The sequence below is a fragment of the Dreissena polymorpha genome, chromosome 11, assembly GCF_020536995.1.
Source record: "Dreissena polymorpha isolate Duluth1 chromosome 11, UMN_Dpol_1.0, whole genome shotgun sequence".
NCBI lineage: Eukaryota > Metazoa > Mollusca > Bivalvia > Myida > Dreissenidae > Dreissena > Dreissena polymorpha.
Genome location: NC_068365.1, coordinates 66828268 through 66842058, shown reverse-complemented (window position 1 = coordinate 66842058; position 13791 = coordinate 66828268). Strand labels below are relative to the sequence as shown.

Here is a 13791-nt window from a genome sequence, read left to right as displayed (position 1 = left end):
GGTTGAGATTGATCGTATTGTCATAAGAGATTTTGAGTGCTTGACAGGTTACTGTAAGCCATCATGGAGAGCGGGGGGTTTATGTGGGTTGGTGGTAATTTAAAAGATGAACTTTCAAAAATAATTATAAATAAAAAATTCGGGGGGGATTCTGGGTGGGGCATGGGGGATAGTTTGGGTGCAGTGCATTGTGGTATGTCAGGTAAGTGTTGCTTTGTCAAAGTATGAATCAAATGTGATCATAAATAAAGAAGTTATGGCAATTTAAGCAAAATGTTCAATTATCTAAGTATAAAAGGGGCAATAATTCTGTCAAATGCTTGATACATTTGTCTGTTCTTGTTTATAGATTGGGATCATGTTGGTAAAGAAGTATGCAAAATATGAAAGCAATATGTCAAAGGACATAGAACATATTTGAGGTGGTATGCAAATTTAAACATAGATTTATCAATTATATATGCATATTCTAAGTATAAAAGGGAAATAATTCTGTCAAAATGCTTGATACAGTTGTCTGCTCTTGTTTATAGATTGGGATCATGTTGGTTATGAAGTATGCAAAATATGAAAGCAATATGTCAAAGGACAAAGACAATATTTGAGGTGGTATGCAAACATTAACATAGATTTATCAATAATATGCATATTCTAGGTATAAAAGGGGCAATAATTCCGTCAAAATGCTTGATACAGTTGTCTGCTCTTGTTTATAGATTAGGGTCATGTTGGTAAAGAAGTACATGTATGAACTAGTGACCTCAAAATCAATAGGGGTCATCTGCGAGTCATGATCAATGTACCTATCAAGTTTCATGATCCTAGGCATAAGCGTTATTGAATTATCATCCGGAAACCATTTTACTATTTCGGGTTACCGTGACCTTAATCTTTGACCTAGTGACCTGAAAATCTATAGGGGTCATCTGCGAGTCATGATCAATCTACCTTTCAAGTTTCATGATCCTAGGCATAAGCGTTCTTGAATTATCATCCGGAAACCATTTTACTATTTCGGGTCACAGTGACCTTGACCTTCGACCTAGTGACCTATAAATCAATAGGGGTCATCTGCGAGTCATGATCAATGTACCTATGAAGTTTCATGATCCTAGGCCTCAGCGTTCTTGAGTTATCATCCGGAAACCACCTGGTGGACGGACCGACCAACCGACAGACCGACATGTGCAAAGCAATATACCCCCTCGTCTTCGAAGGGGGGGGGGCATAAAAAAATATATAAATAATTTGTTAAAGTAAAAAGAAAATAATTGGGGTAGTACACAAACGTTAACATGTTCACGCTTACGGTAACGCCGACGTGATCAGGATAGCTCCATTATATATTTTTCATATATAATAGTCGAGCTAAAAATGAGTGAAAATCTCTGACCCGTCCCCACCCCAACCCCTATAACTTTTGACCCAGGGGTCAGATCAAAATTCCAAATAGTGCAGGGTCGCACATAATGCTCATAGCTACCATGTGTTTAAGTTTCAAGGTTCTAGTGCTTATGGTGTAAGAGATAGTGGCTAGGACAGACGGACAGACTGATGGTGGAGATAACCACAATGAACCTGTTAACAGCCAACTAACGCTGCCAACAAAGCACAAGCTTTACGTGTCAGGATGTGGCACTATCTATACAAACTGCATAAGAAATAACAAGACGCTTAGGGTTTGAGGGACAACAAACCTGATTATGAGTCTTCCACACCTTAAGCATCTTAACCCTTTGCATGCTGGGAAATTTGTCGTCTGCTAAAATGTCGTCTGCTGAATTTCTAAAATTAGCATTTTCTTCGATTTTTTTTCAAAGAATACTATCAGAATAGCAAACAGTTTGGATCCTGATGAGACGCCACGTTCTGTGGCGTCTCATCTGGATCCAAACTGTTTTCAAAGGCCTTTAAAATTCGGTTCCCGCACTGAAAGGGTTAAATATACTTATTTGCTTGAGTACATGTACCTGATAATAAATTATTATTATTACCTGTTTTGGCATCAACAAGCTTTATCAATTGGCCCTCAAATTTTGCACATAAACGCTACACGATCAACCAATATGCCTTTTCATTTTAAGTTGGAAAGCAATTTAGCCCTTATTCGGCCATAATAGGGCGGAGGATCGATTTAAAATACAACTATTCCAGATACAAAAATATTAATTCATTTATTTAATGCACTTATTTTCTTCTCTTTTGCTACGAAATGACCAGTCATATTTTGCACTAGCAGATGATATTTCTTTTTTTACATATAAAAGGTAAAAAGAAATTCAAGCAGCATTTTATAATATAAATTTAAAAATGCACTAAATCATGCACTTAAAAACAATATTATTGTGATTCTGTTATTTATAATCATTAATAATGCCTCATTTTTCTCCATTTTATGGTTTACTTTCTATTTTTCCCAATTTTATGGTTTATCTTGCTTATTTTCTGAATTCAAAAGGCACTGGCTTAAAAAAACTGTCTATGCATGTAACTGTATATTGAAATCTCATTATGAGTGATTATAAATGCATGATAAAATTCTAACATGTTATGTTATAGATAAATCTATATTGTTTGTATTTTTCCTAAACATTATTAGCCACCGTTGTGGTCAAACATATTTTTTGTTTTATTAATGACGTTGTTTCACAGATTACTGTAACAGAGCTACAGATTAGGTGCGCATTTGTGTAAATACCCAATGTAAAATTGCCGATTACGCATAGAAAAATAAAACCATGCGTTCCGAAACCCAATTGAAATTGTCGATTACGCATATCATATTTTTCCTTTGCATAACGAGTAAATCTGTCCCGGAAATACCCTGGTCCCAAATACCCGGATTCTTTCCGCTTTGTCCAAGCGCTTTCAGTATACGTGTTATTGTTGTGAAAATGTAGATGTTAATGTTATACTTGTTATGTACAAACTGACTTAAAATAAAATTTGTATTTGTATATTTGTATACCATGTGCTCAAGTGTTTTCAAATTCAGAATGACATTTCCCGGTATTTTAGAATATTCCGGCTTGTTTTGTTAACAAATTGTAGTGTAAATACAAACTCAAAGTAAATATTTAAAACTACCCGATTCACACTGAAATCAGTTTTATAATCCACCAGACATATGTTGTTAATCACAAATAATAGATTTCAGAAAACAAAGGTAATGTTTACAATATCAGCAAAAGATGTCAAGGATGATCCGACAGTATCCAAATGAAAACTAGTCTTGGACAAAGTGACAATAGCTTCAAAATTGTGAATTTCAGACTGATGAGAGTTATATTCATCTATTGTTAGATGCATTTGAAACATTTAAACCTTAAAATATTCCTCGATGCAGTAATTTATATTCATTCACCAATATATGTAGAAATGTATCCAAGAAAATGAGTATTCTTTGATTTATAGCGTGACATAAATATGTTACGACTCTGGTTGACTTTCGATACAGAGTTGGCTTCAGAGTACAGGTATGTCAATACCATATAAATTGTACGCTGAAGTTTCTTTAGCTAATATTTTTCAAATGTTGACAGACCATTCACATTGCTGGGGTTTGTTGATTTAAAGACTTATTATCATCACGGGCAGAAAAACATTATAGACATTAAACAGCGCGTCATTAAGTAGACAACAGCTGCACAACTGTATGGTAAAAGGTAAATATGTATCTTAATAATTATGTTGACAACTAGCTTACGTAGCAACGTCCGAAAATATGAAATATCCGACATGTATTTCAACATTTAAAATTCAAGATATAATGACGACTGAACTGTTTACTTTAAGGAAAAAACGGTAAAACTATGTTGAAAATGAAACACAACAAACTAAATACTTATCTGTTACGGCTTAACGACTAATTATCCCAATATAACACTGTCATTGAATCGCACATTTCAATTATAATTATTCCCCTTGAAAGTTAATGCATATTGACATAACGAATTCATCAAACGTTATCAAACATTAGTAATTTGAATTGCATCGGATTCGCACAATATTATGTGGATGTAAATCCGATCCGGTTGTTGTTTATGTGTCAAGCTCATTTTGTCAGTGACTGAGTGAGATATAATAAATTTCTTCCGTAATAAAATCTACTGTAAAGTACACAATGATACTTACGTAATTCTGTCGTATCCGTCTTAATAAACATCCGCTGCACAAAATATAGACATTTGTATTAATGATAATTAAACACAATCATATTTTCTGTGTTTATTGAATTAATAACACTGAGTTTCTTTGTCGCGTTACAAGATGGCGGATGCCTAACGCTGTTTGTGAAGTGACGTCACAATGTTTATCTGTGCGCGTGCCCTTTCCCATAAAAGTATTTAAACACAAAATACTCGAAAACTTGATTTTTGCCAGGTATAACGCCTACGCCAACAGGTAGATCGCATTCTTGTCCATATACATGTCAAATTTCAGCAAACGTGCTGGGCCAGTTTTCAAGGCGCCTAAATCGCAGTGATTTGCCTCAACTTAACGAAACTTAGCCCCCTTTATCATTCGTTCGAATGAACGTCATCAATGATGACGTCCAATACATCACTCATTCCATATTCAGATAAAAGGAAACGTTAAGAGGGGCATAACTTTGGACAAAATAATACAATGGATGGTTTAGTGACTTAAGAATTTTAAAGGGCCATAACTCTCTAAATAAATCATCTAACCCGAACCCACTTATAACATGCGCATCTCCTAGAGGTAGTTAAGCTTCCCATAAAGCTTCATTGTATTCCAGTCAGTAGTGGGGGAGAAATAGCCCGGACAAGAATTGCACGACATAAATATGTACAGTTTATAGAAAATTTTAAAGGGCGATAACTATGTGAAAAATTAACGGACCATAACCGGCTGATAATATGCACATCTCCTGTTGGTAGTGAAGCTTCCCATGAAGTTTCAGTGAATTCCCATAATAAGTTGCTGAGAAATAGCTCGGACAAGAATTGCACTATATGTTCAATGTAAAATTTCAAAGGGCCATAACCCTGTGAAAAAATATCCGACGAGAACCGGCTGATAATATGCACATGTCCTCTTGGTAGTGAAGTTTCCCATAAATTTCATTGAATGCCGGTCATTGGTTGCTGAGAAATAGCCCGGACAAGAATTGCACTATATGTACAGTTAATGGAAAATGTCAAAGGGCCATACATCGTAACTCTGTGAAAAATCATCCGACCAGAACCGGCTGATAATATGCATGTCTCCTCTTGGTAGTGAAGCTTCCCATTAAGTTTAATTGAATTCTAGTCATTAGTTGCTGAGAAATAGCCCGGACAAAATTGTGCACGGACGGACAGACGAAGAGGCGACTATATGCTCCCCCCCCCCTTAAAAAATTTGGGGGGAGCATAATAAAGAAGTTATGGCAATTTAAAGGTGGTACGCAAACTTTAAAATAGATTTATCAATTATATGCTTATTCTTAGTGAAAAAAAGGCCATAATTGTTACAAAATGCTTGATACAGTTATCTGCTTGTGTTTATACATTGGGGTCATGTTGGTTAAGAAGCAAAATACATGTATGAAAGCAATATGTCAAGGGACATAGAAAATATTTGAGGTGGTATGCAAACTTTAACATAGATTTATCTATAATATGCATATTCTAAGTGAAAAAGGGCCTAATTTTGTTAAAATGCTTGATAAAGTTGTCTGCTCTTGTGTATAGATTGGGGTTATGTTGGTAAAGAAGTATGCAACATATAAAAGCAATATGTCAATGGACATAGGAAATATATTTGAGGTGGTACGCAAACATTCCAATGCGCGCGCCGACGCCGGGGTGAGTTGGATAGCTCCACTATATATATTTCATATATAATAGTCGAGCTAAAAAGTAAATATTACTATAAACAACAAGCTAACCTCAATCACAATTTTAATGCAATGCAGTTAAACAATAAAGTTACAATGATATGCCAGGGATTTAAACTAACTTTTTACTATTGTGGGAAACCATCTTAAGTATTTTGGTTGCCCAGATAAAGAATAACGAGCCCAGAAATATTAACATGTGAATATTATTATACATTCTTTTAATAAAATAATAGATCATTATATACATTTGCTGACAATACACATGTTCAATGCATGATGTATTATTATGAGCCTGAATTGAATCATGTCCTATTCCTAAATAATGAATGTTATTTAACTAGTATTGATCCATGGTGATCAATTGTTTTTCAATTTTTATTGCACTGAATTGTTTTAAACTTAAAAAAAAGAAGTTTACCAACTTTTGAAAATGAGTTGCCCAGGCCAAAATCTACTTGCCCCGGGCTCACGGGAAACCACTTATTTCCATCCCTGTATACTCTTCATTTTCTGTTCTTCCATCCCATTCTCAAAATTAATTTTAAAGCACAATATTTTTTAATAACATTTGTATGAATTGCTAACCATTATCACCCAAAAAACAATTTTACAAAGCTGTAATCCTGTCGAAGAGATTTAGTTTACTATTATCAGTGTTCTCTTAACTTAAATTCCGGCAGCCAGTGATTTTGCCGGTTACATTTACTCTTGATGCCGGCTACTTTTCCCAAATATATCAAGTTAATGTCACAAATGCTTTCGTTTTACTGCATAGTTGCCGGCCATATAACTGGCTACTCAAATTTTTCTGGAAAACACTGAATTATGCATGACAAACACACAATACTTACATGTACATCCATCTTAGATTCGTTTTTAAAATAAATTGACACTTCCAGCTTGTCGTCATTAAAATCCAAAGATTCAAATAATTTTCCACGAGATGCGTCAACAATTGTGTAATCAAATGAATGAAAAATAAAAGTTAACAAAGCCGGATTTTACATAAATTTCAGGTTGATAAACACAACAAGGTAAAGGTAGTCGGTGAGATATAATAATAATACAGTAAGTAAGGCCCTAACCCTGGGTACGGTAAATATACTAAAACATACCCGGGAATTTTAACACTAAATCGGTTGTTGTCGGCTATGTTGTAAAAATTAATTATGTTCACATTTATGTCAATTTTCTGTTAAATGGCATTTATATTATCAAAACTCATTGTTAAAATCATTAATGTGATTTAATTTTAAATCTTAAATTGTTTAAAGTCGCATCATTGTATGACGTCGTCAAGTATAATATTTTCCGCGACGTTGCACGTTCACTTTTTAACGCCATAGATTTTTTTTATAGAAACATTATTTTGGTTTGCGAGGTCCGTTATATGGGAACACCATATACAGTATTTATATTATGTTTTAACAATTAATTCATGCTGTGTAATAAATATTGTATAAGATATTTCGATATTGATTGAAAATGTTTTAAATTGTTATTTATGAAACCTCTTATTCTAATGAGTGTATGCTTTTCCTTGTCTAATTGGGAAAAGTACCCGTACCGGTCCAATTGGGAAAAATCGAGTCGTGAAAACCTCAAAATTGGGAAAAATCGAGTCGTGAAATCCTTAAATTGGGAAAATCGCGTCGTGAAGTTTGGGTCTTATTGAATACATCATACAGTTCATACTTAATTGAACATACCCATTAAAATAATCATTTGCAGGCATGCCTTAATGACCATTAAGAAATTAAGTTGAAATAAATAACAAAATATTATAAAGAACACACAGAATCAATTACAAGTTGTTTTAATCTCTTGTAAAGCAATGTCTCTGTTTTTTCATTTTTTTGAAAATTTCAACAATCTTTGATGTTTGATCATCTATCAGATGCTTTCATCCCTCTCTGCACAGCATCATTAGTGCTGTCAATGTGTCGTGTGATAGACAGTTCCGATTGTTTGTGCAAAGATTGTTCATTAGACTGAACACCCTTTCCACAGAGGCAAGGTTACAAACCGACGTAAAACAGTACGCTGGCTGCCTGACAAAAGAACCAGAAACAGTAACGACTCTATTGATTGCACGCGCTGAATAATAAAACCCGAAATTAATCGAGCGCGTGGTTACACACAACTATACGATTTTCTTTGTTCACTCGCCGAAAGTTGGGTTTTGTTACGAAACTTTCGGTCGTTTTGAGAAAAAATTCCGACGTCTATTGGGATTTTTTCAGATGCCGATTGGGAATTTGGGAATATTCGCTCGATTGGGAAAGTACCGTTTACCGGTACTTTATAAAGAAGGAGGAAAATTGATGATTATATCATACTTTGAAAAGCATATCTGTTGTACTATAATCTTATTATTCATTTTTTATTGTTAATTTCATTTATTGTAGAGAATCGTCAATGTTACATCTAGTCGCCAATGCTTGTTGTCAGTGTTAGTCGTAAATGCTTGTGATCATTGTCGTCAATGTTAGTCGTCAATCCTTATCGTCATTATACATGAAGGAAATAAAAGCAGAAACAGAGACGTATTCTTGATTACTTGCTTATTCCTATGGCGTCCTCTCAACACTCATACTAAAAAGCATTTTGATGCAGATTTAAAAAAAAGGTTGTTTAAGGTAAACAATATTGTTTTACGTTAATCGGTAGCATGTTTAACGACATCGGATGTTTCGCTGATATACAACTCGGATACAATCTAATATTTGCGGGTATGTTTAAGTTTATTTACCGTACCCGGGGTACATGTAAGTAAAGTTAAGAGTACCCGGGGTACATGTACCTGTAAGAAGTACCCGAGCCAAGAATGACCAATCGAGCCTTAGTACCAATCGAGCCTTAGTAAGTGAGTGATGGTGTATGGGATAACATGCACTGAGGGTGTATATTTTTCACGAACAAGTCAATTGAAGGTGTTAGAGATGCATTGATCCATAAGATTAAAAAGGGTAATTAACCACGGGCTTATTAAAATTAAAACGATGACATTACATTGTACCAGCTGTTTATTGTTGTATACTGTAAGCTTGCAATATTTTAAATAATGTAAACAACTTACCTTGTATTAAGTTGGCACATTGCTGTCAGGTGTAGAAACTTTTAATACTTATTTCTGTTAAGTTGCACTGGCTGAACCAAAAGAATTATGTAGTCGTTTCTAAATAATCACGAAACAACCTACTAATGCATATATGCTTGCCAGTTACTGAGTTTGTGCATTTCCATTCATTATATTATCGGCCTTGGCAAACAGCGTAGACTCAGATGAGACGCCGTGTGATGTCTGCTATTTCGTTACGCTGAAGATTTCCATATCCGCGGGTGTTTTATGTCAAATGTTATGGTTTTTCAATAGATCGTATACTTATCTACAAAACAGCGAATAAGCGTTCACTTTACATCATTTCTGATGATCTTATTTTGTAAATAATTTCTGAGTGTTAATTCCTACGTTGCTATGTCGTCAGCCATTTTGACGGTTGGTTTGTTTACTTTCGGTTTCCACTACACACGAAATTAATTGATTTGCTGCTCGCGTTTATTTATTGATTAAATAATGAATTATTAAACCCTAATAATGTAATTGTCTCAATATCATTTATATTCAAGATATTATCGGAAAAATTGAATACCATTCTAATACCAGTGTGTACTTACATTTATCTCGGAAAGCCTAGCCGTGTAAACCTTTCTTTAACTCGTCGCACTCAATACGTTGAATAACACATAGATTTATGTCATGTTCATTAAAAAACCACAATGTGCACAAAAGACATGCATGTGTACTACCGATTGATATTCAAACACAATTATTACGCCCTTGTTTATCGATTAAACGCCTAACTGAATTAATAACGCGTAACGTCAGTTTCTTTGTTTCGTAGCAAGATGGAAGCTAGCCTAAGCGCTTTTTATGACGTCACGCGCGCGTGCCCTTTCCCATAAAAATATTTAAACGCAAAATACTCGAAAACTTGATTTTTCCCAGGTATAACGCCTATGCCAACAGGTAGATCGCATTCTGGTCCATATACGTGTCAAAGTTCAGCAAAAGTTACCGACCAGTTTTCAAGCGCCTCAAATCGCAGTGATTTGCCCCAGCTTAACGAAACTTAGCCCCCTTTATCATTCGTTCGATTGAACGTCATCAATGATGACGTCCAATACATCACTCATTCCATACTAGAGTTGCGACACCTTAAGGGGTTTCGCGGGATGGAATGAGTGAGAACTAAACAAATTTGGATTCAAAAATTTTGGGTAAGAAAATGTGGGAACACAAATTTTGGGTACTAAACAAATGTGGGTACGAAAATTTTGGTTACGAAAAAAAATGTGGGTACGAAAATTGTGGGTACAATGGGTCAATGTTAAGGTTTTAGCATGGCGGAGGCCGGACGGCGAAAAGATACGACACGACGCGATGAGCTGGCTATGACAATACCTCAGGTATTCTCCGAAAAAAGCCGAGCGTATATGCATAAGTCAGTGAGTAATACTCAACAAGACTATTGTCAAGCAAATTTGTCCCCTACCGGCTCCACCATTGTCAGAATTTATTTTATGTTTTTATTTATTGCCATAGAAACCAGAATTTTTGACGTAGGAACAAAATGAAATCACGTGCATAATGTCCTTATTGCCATCTATCCATGTTTCAAGTTTCATGAAAAAATATTAAGAACTTTTAAAGTTATCGCAGGATTCAGAAAAGTGTGACTGACTGACGGACCCACAGAGCGCAAACCATAAGTCCCCTCCGGTGAAACCGGTAGTGGACTAATAAAAGCTAGGCACGGCGTATAAAATCAGAACCACTGGGTCGAATCTGCTGAAACTTGGCCACATTATAGATTATAGTCCAAACAAGCTACAGAATTAGCGTTTTTGGACCTGACGGCGTAAAACATTAACCAATAATGGACAGCACAAAATGGGTCATTTTGTACAAAAAATGTGAACTTTAAGAGGCATTTAATGACCTTTAGACATCAGAAAATTGCAAATTTTTAATATTCTGCACACTTCGACTTGTTTTTTTTACAAATTTAGAAGCATTTATGCTTGGGATGTATATAAACCCTGTTATTCAGTGTCAACTTTGGCCAAAAATCACAATACAATCCCAAAAATGGCTAAGCAGCAATGCCCCTTTAACATTATTCCTTATATTTAATTGTATTGTTTAAAAAGATAACTGTGTATATTTAATCATAATGGCTCTGTATATCACACATGATAGGGCACTGCTGGGGCTTGAACCCAGAACTCATCTCACATTGTAAGATGCGTTTTTCAATTAAACTACAATGACTGTATCTTGTGAAGTGGAGCCAACATACACCCACATACCGGTAAGTGAAAAAATCATTCTGTCCATATATTTGTACTGGGCGTTAGTGAAAGTGAAAGTCTTTTTCCAGGTTTTCCCTGATTTCCAGGTTGGCTGGGAACCATGTTTAACTATGATAAAATGTTCTTTAGATGCCATGTGTATTAATATATAGGTCTATTTTTCTGAGATATTAATGAAAATGCCTTTGGGTATGTGGCGAATATTTAAAAAATCTGCAACTTGATATATGGTGCTAACACGGTAAAATTGTATGAGCCCAAATTATAATAGATGAATGCCTATTATGCTTCTCTGCTTATACTATGACGACATGTTCATACAATGCCATTTTTATTAATATACATGTATATGCCAAATTTAATGAAAAAGACTTGAAAATGTGTGTCGCAAGATACCAAGTAAGAAAAAAATCAGCATTTTTATGTAGGGTCTTCACACAGTAAAATTATTTGTGCCCAAAATAATAATAGATGAATGCATATTAGGCCTCAATGTTGCTTATACTATGACGACTGGTTCATACGATGCCATTTTTATAAATATCTATGCCAAATTTAATGAAATAGACATGAAAATGTGTATCGCCAGGTACCAAGTAAGAAAAAAATCAGCATTTTTATCTAGGGTCTTCACACGGTTAAATTATTTGTGCACAAATAATAATAGATGAATGCATATTAGGCTTCAATGTTGCCTATACTATGACTACTGGTTCATACGATGCCATTTTTATAAATATCTATGCCAAATTTAATGAAATAGACTTGAAAATGTGTGTCGCCAGGTACCAAATAAGAAAAAAAATCAGCATTTTTATGTAGGGTCTTCACACAGTAAAATTATTTGTGCCCAAATAATAATAGATGAATGCATATTAGGCTTCAATGTTGCTTATACTATGACTACTGGTTCATACGATGCCAATTTTATAAATATCTATGCCAAATTTAATGAAATAGACTTGAAAATGTGTGTCGCCAGGTACCAAGTAAGAAAAAAATCAGCATTTTTATGTAGGGTCTTCACACAGTAAAATTATTTGTGCCCAAATAAGAATAGATGAATGCATATTAGGCTTCAATGTTGGTTATACTATGACTAATGGTTCATATGATACCATTTTTATAAATATCTATGCCAAATTTAATGAAATAGACTTGAAATTGTGATTCGCCAGGTACCAAGTAAGAAAAAAAATCCGCATTTTTATGTAGGGTCTTCACACGGTAAAATTATTTGTTCCCAAATAATAATAGATGAATGCATATTAGGCTTCAATGTTGCTTATACTATGACGATATGTTCATACAATGCCATTTTTATTAACATATATGCCAAATTTAATGAAATAGAATTGAAAATGTGTGTCGCCAGGTACCAAGTAAGAAAAAAATCAGCATTTTTATGTAGGGTCTTCACACGGTAAAATTATTTGTGCCCAAATAATAATAGATGAATGCATATTAGGCTTCAATGTTGCTTATACTATGACTACTGGTTCATACGATGCCATTTTTATAAATATCTATGCCAAATTTAATGAAATAGACTTGAAAATGTGTGTCGCCAGGTAACAAATAAGAAAAAAATCAGCATTTTTATGTAGGATCTTCACACGGTAAAATTGTTTGTGCCCAAATAATAATAGATGAATGCATATTAGGCCTCAATGTTGCTTATACTATGACTACTGGTTCATACGATGCCATTTATTAAAATATCTATGCCAAATTTAATGAAAAAGACTTGAAAATGTGTGTCGCCAGGTACCAAGTAAGAAAGAAATCAGCATTTTTATGTAGGGTCTTCACACAGTAAAATTATTTGTGCCCAATTAATAATAGATGAATGCATATTAGGCTTCAATGTTGCTTATACTATGACTACTGGTTCATATGATGCCATTTTTATAAATATCTATGCCAAATTTAATGAAAAAGACTTGAAAATGTGTGTCGCCAGGTACCAAGTAAGAAAAAAATCAGCATTTTTATGTAGGGTCTTCACACAGTAAAATTATTTGTCCCCAAATAATAATAGATAAATGCATATTAGGTTTCAATGCAGGGTTGGCATATTGACCGGTCAATTGAGTATTGACCGGGCCGGCAGTCAATACCCGGTTAAAACCGGTCAATACTGGTCATTACTGGTCGATTAAAAATTGTAGCATTTAAACATTACAAAGGAGCCATTTTATATTAAATCAATAATTATTCTGTAATTGATAAACTTTTTTCTGAGTTATTTATTTTTAAAAAAATCTTTAAAAAGCTGTAAAAAGTTACTTCTTAATTATTTATGGAAACAGCCTCAAATACATAAGGACTAAGGCAATATCTTTATCTCAGTGTATCACATCTGTTACTAATTAGCCGGATTTTACATAAATTCCAGGTTGATAAACACAACAAGGTAAAGGTACCTTGTAGTCGGTGAGATATAATAATAATACAGTTAGTAAGGCTCATACCCTGGGTACAGTAAATATACTAAAACGTACGCGGGAATTTTTTAACACTAAATCGGTTGTTGTCGGCTATTTTGTCAAAATTAATTATGTTTA

At 34.3% G+C, this 13791-nt stretch overlaps 1 protein-coding gene across 2 annotated transcripts in view; it reads right to left on the bottom strand.

Annotated features, from left to right (window-relative positions):
* The window catches only part of LOC127850612 (uncharacterized), a 1644088-nt gene that overhangs the window by 887406 nt on the left and 742891 nt on the right, over positions 1-13791 (bottom strand). The window lies entirely within an intron of this gene.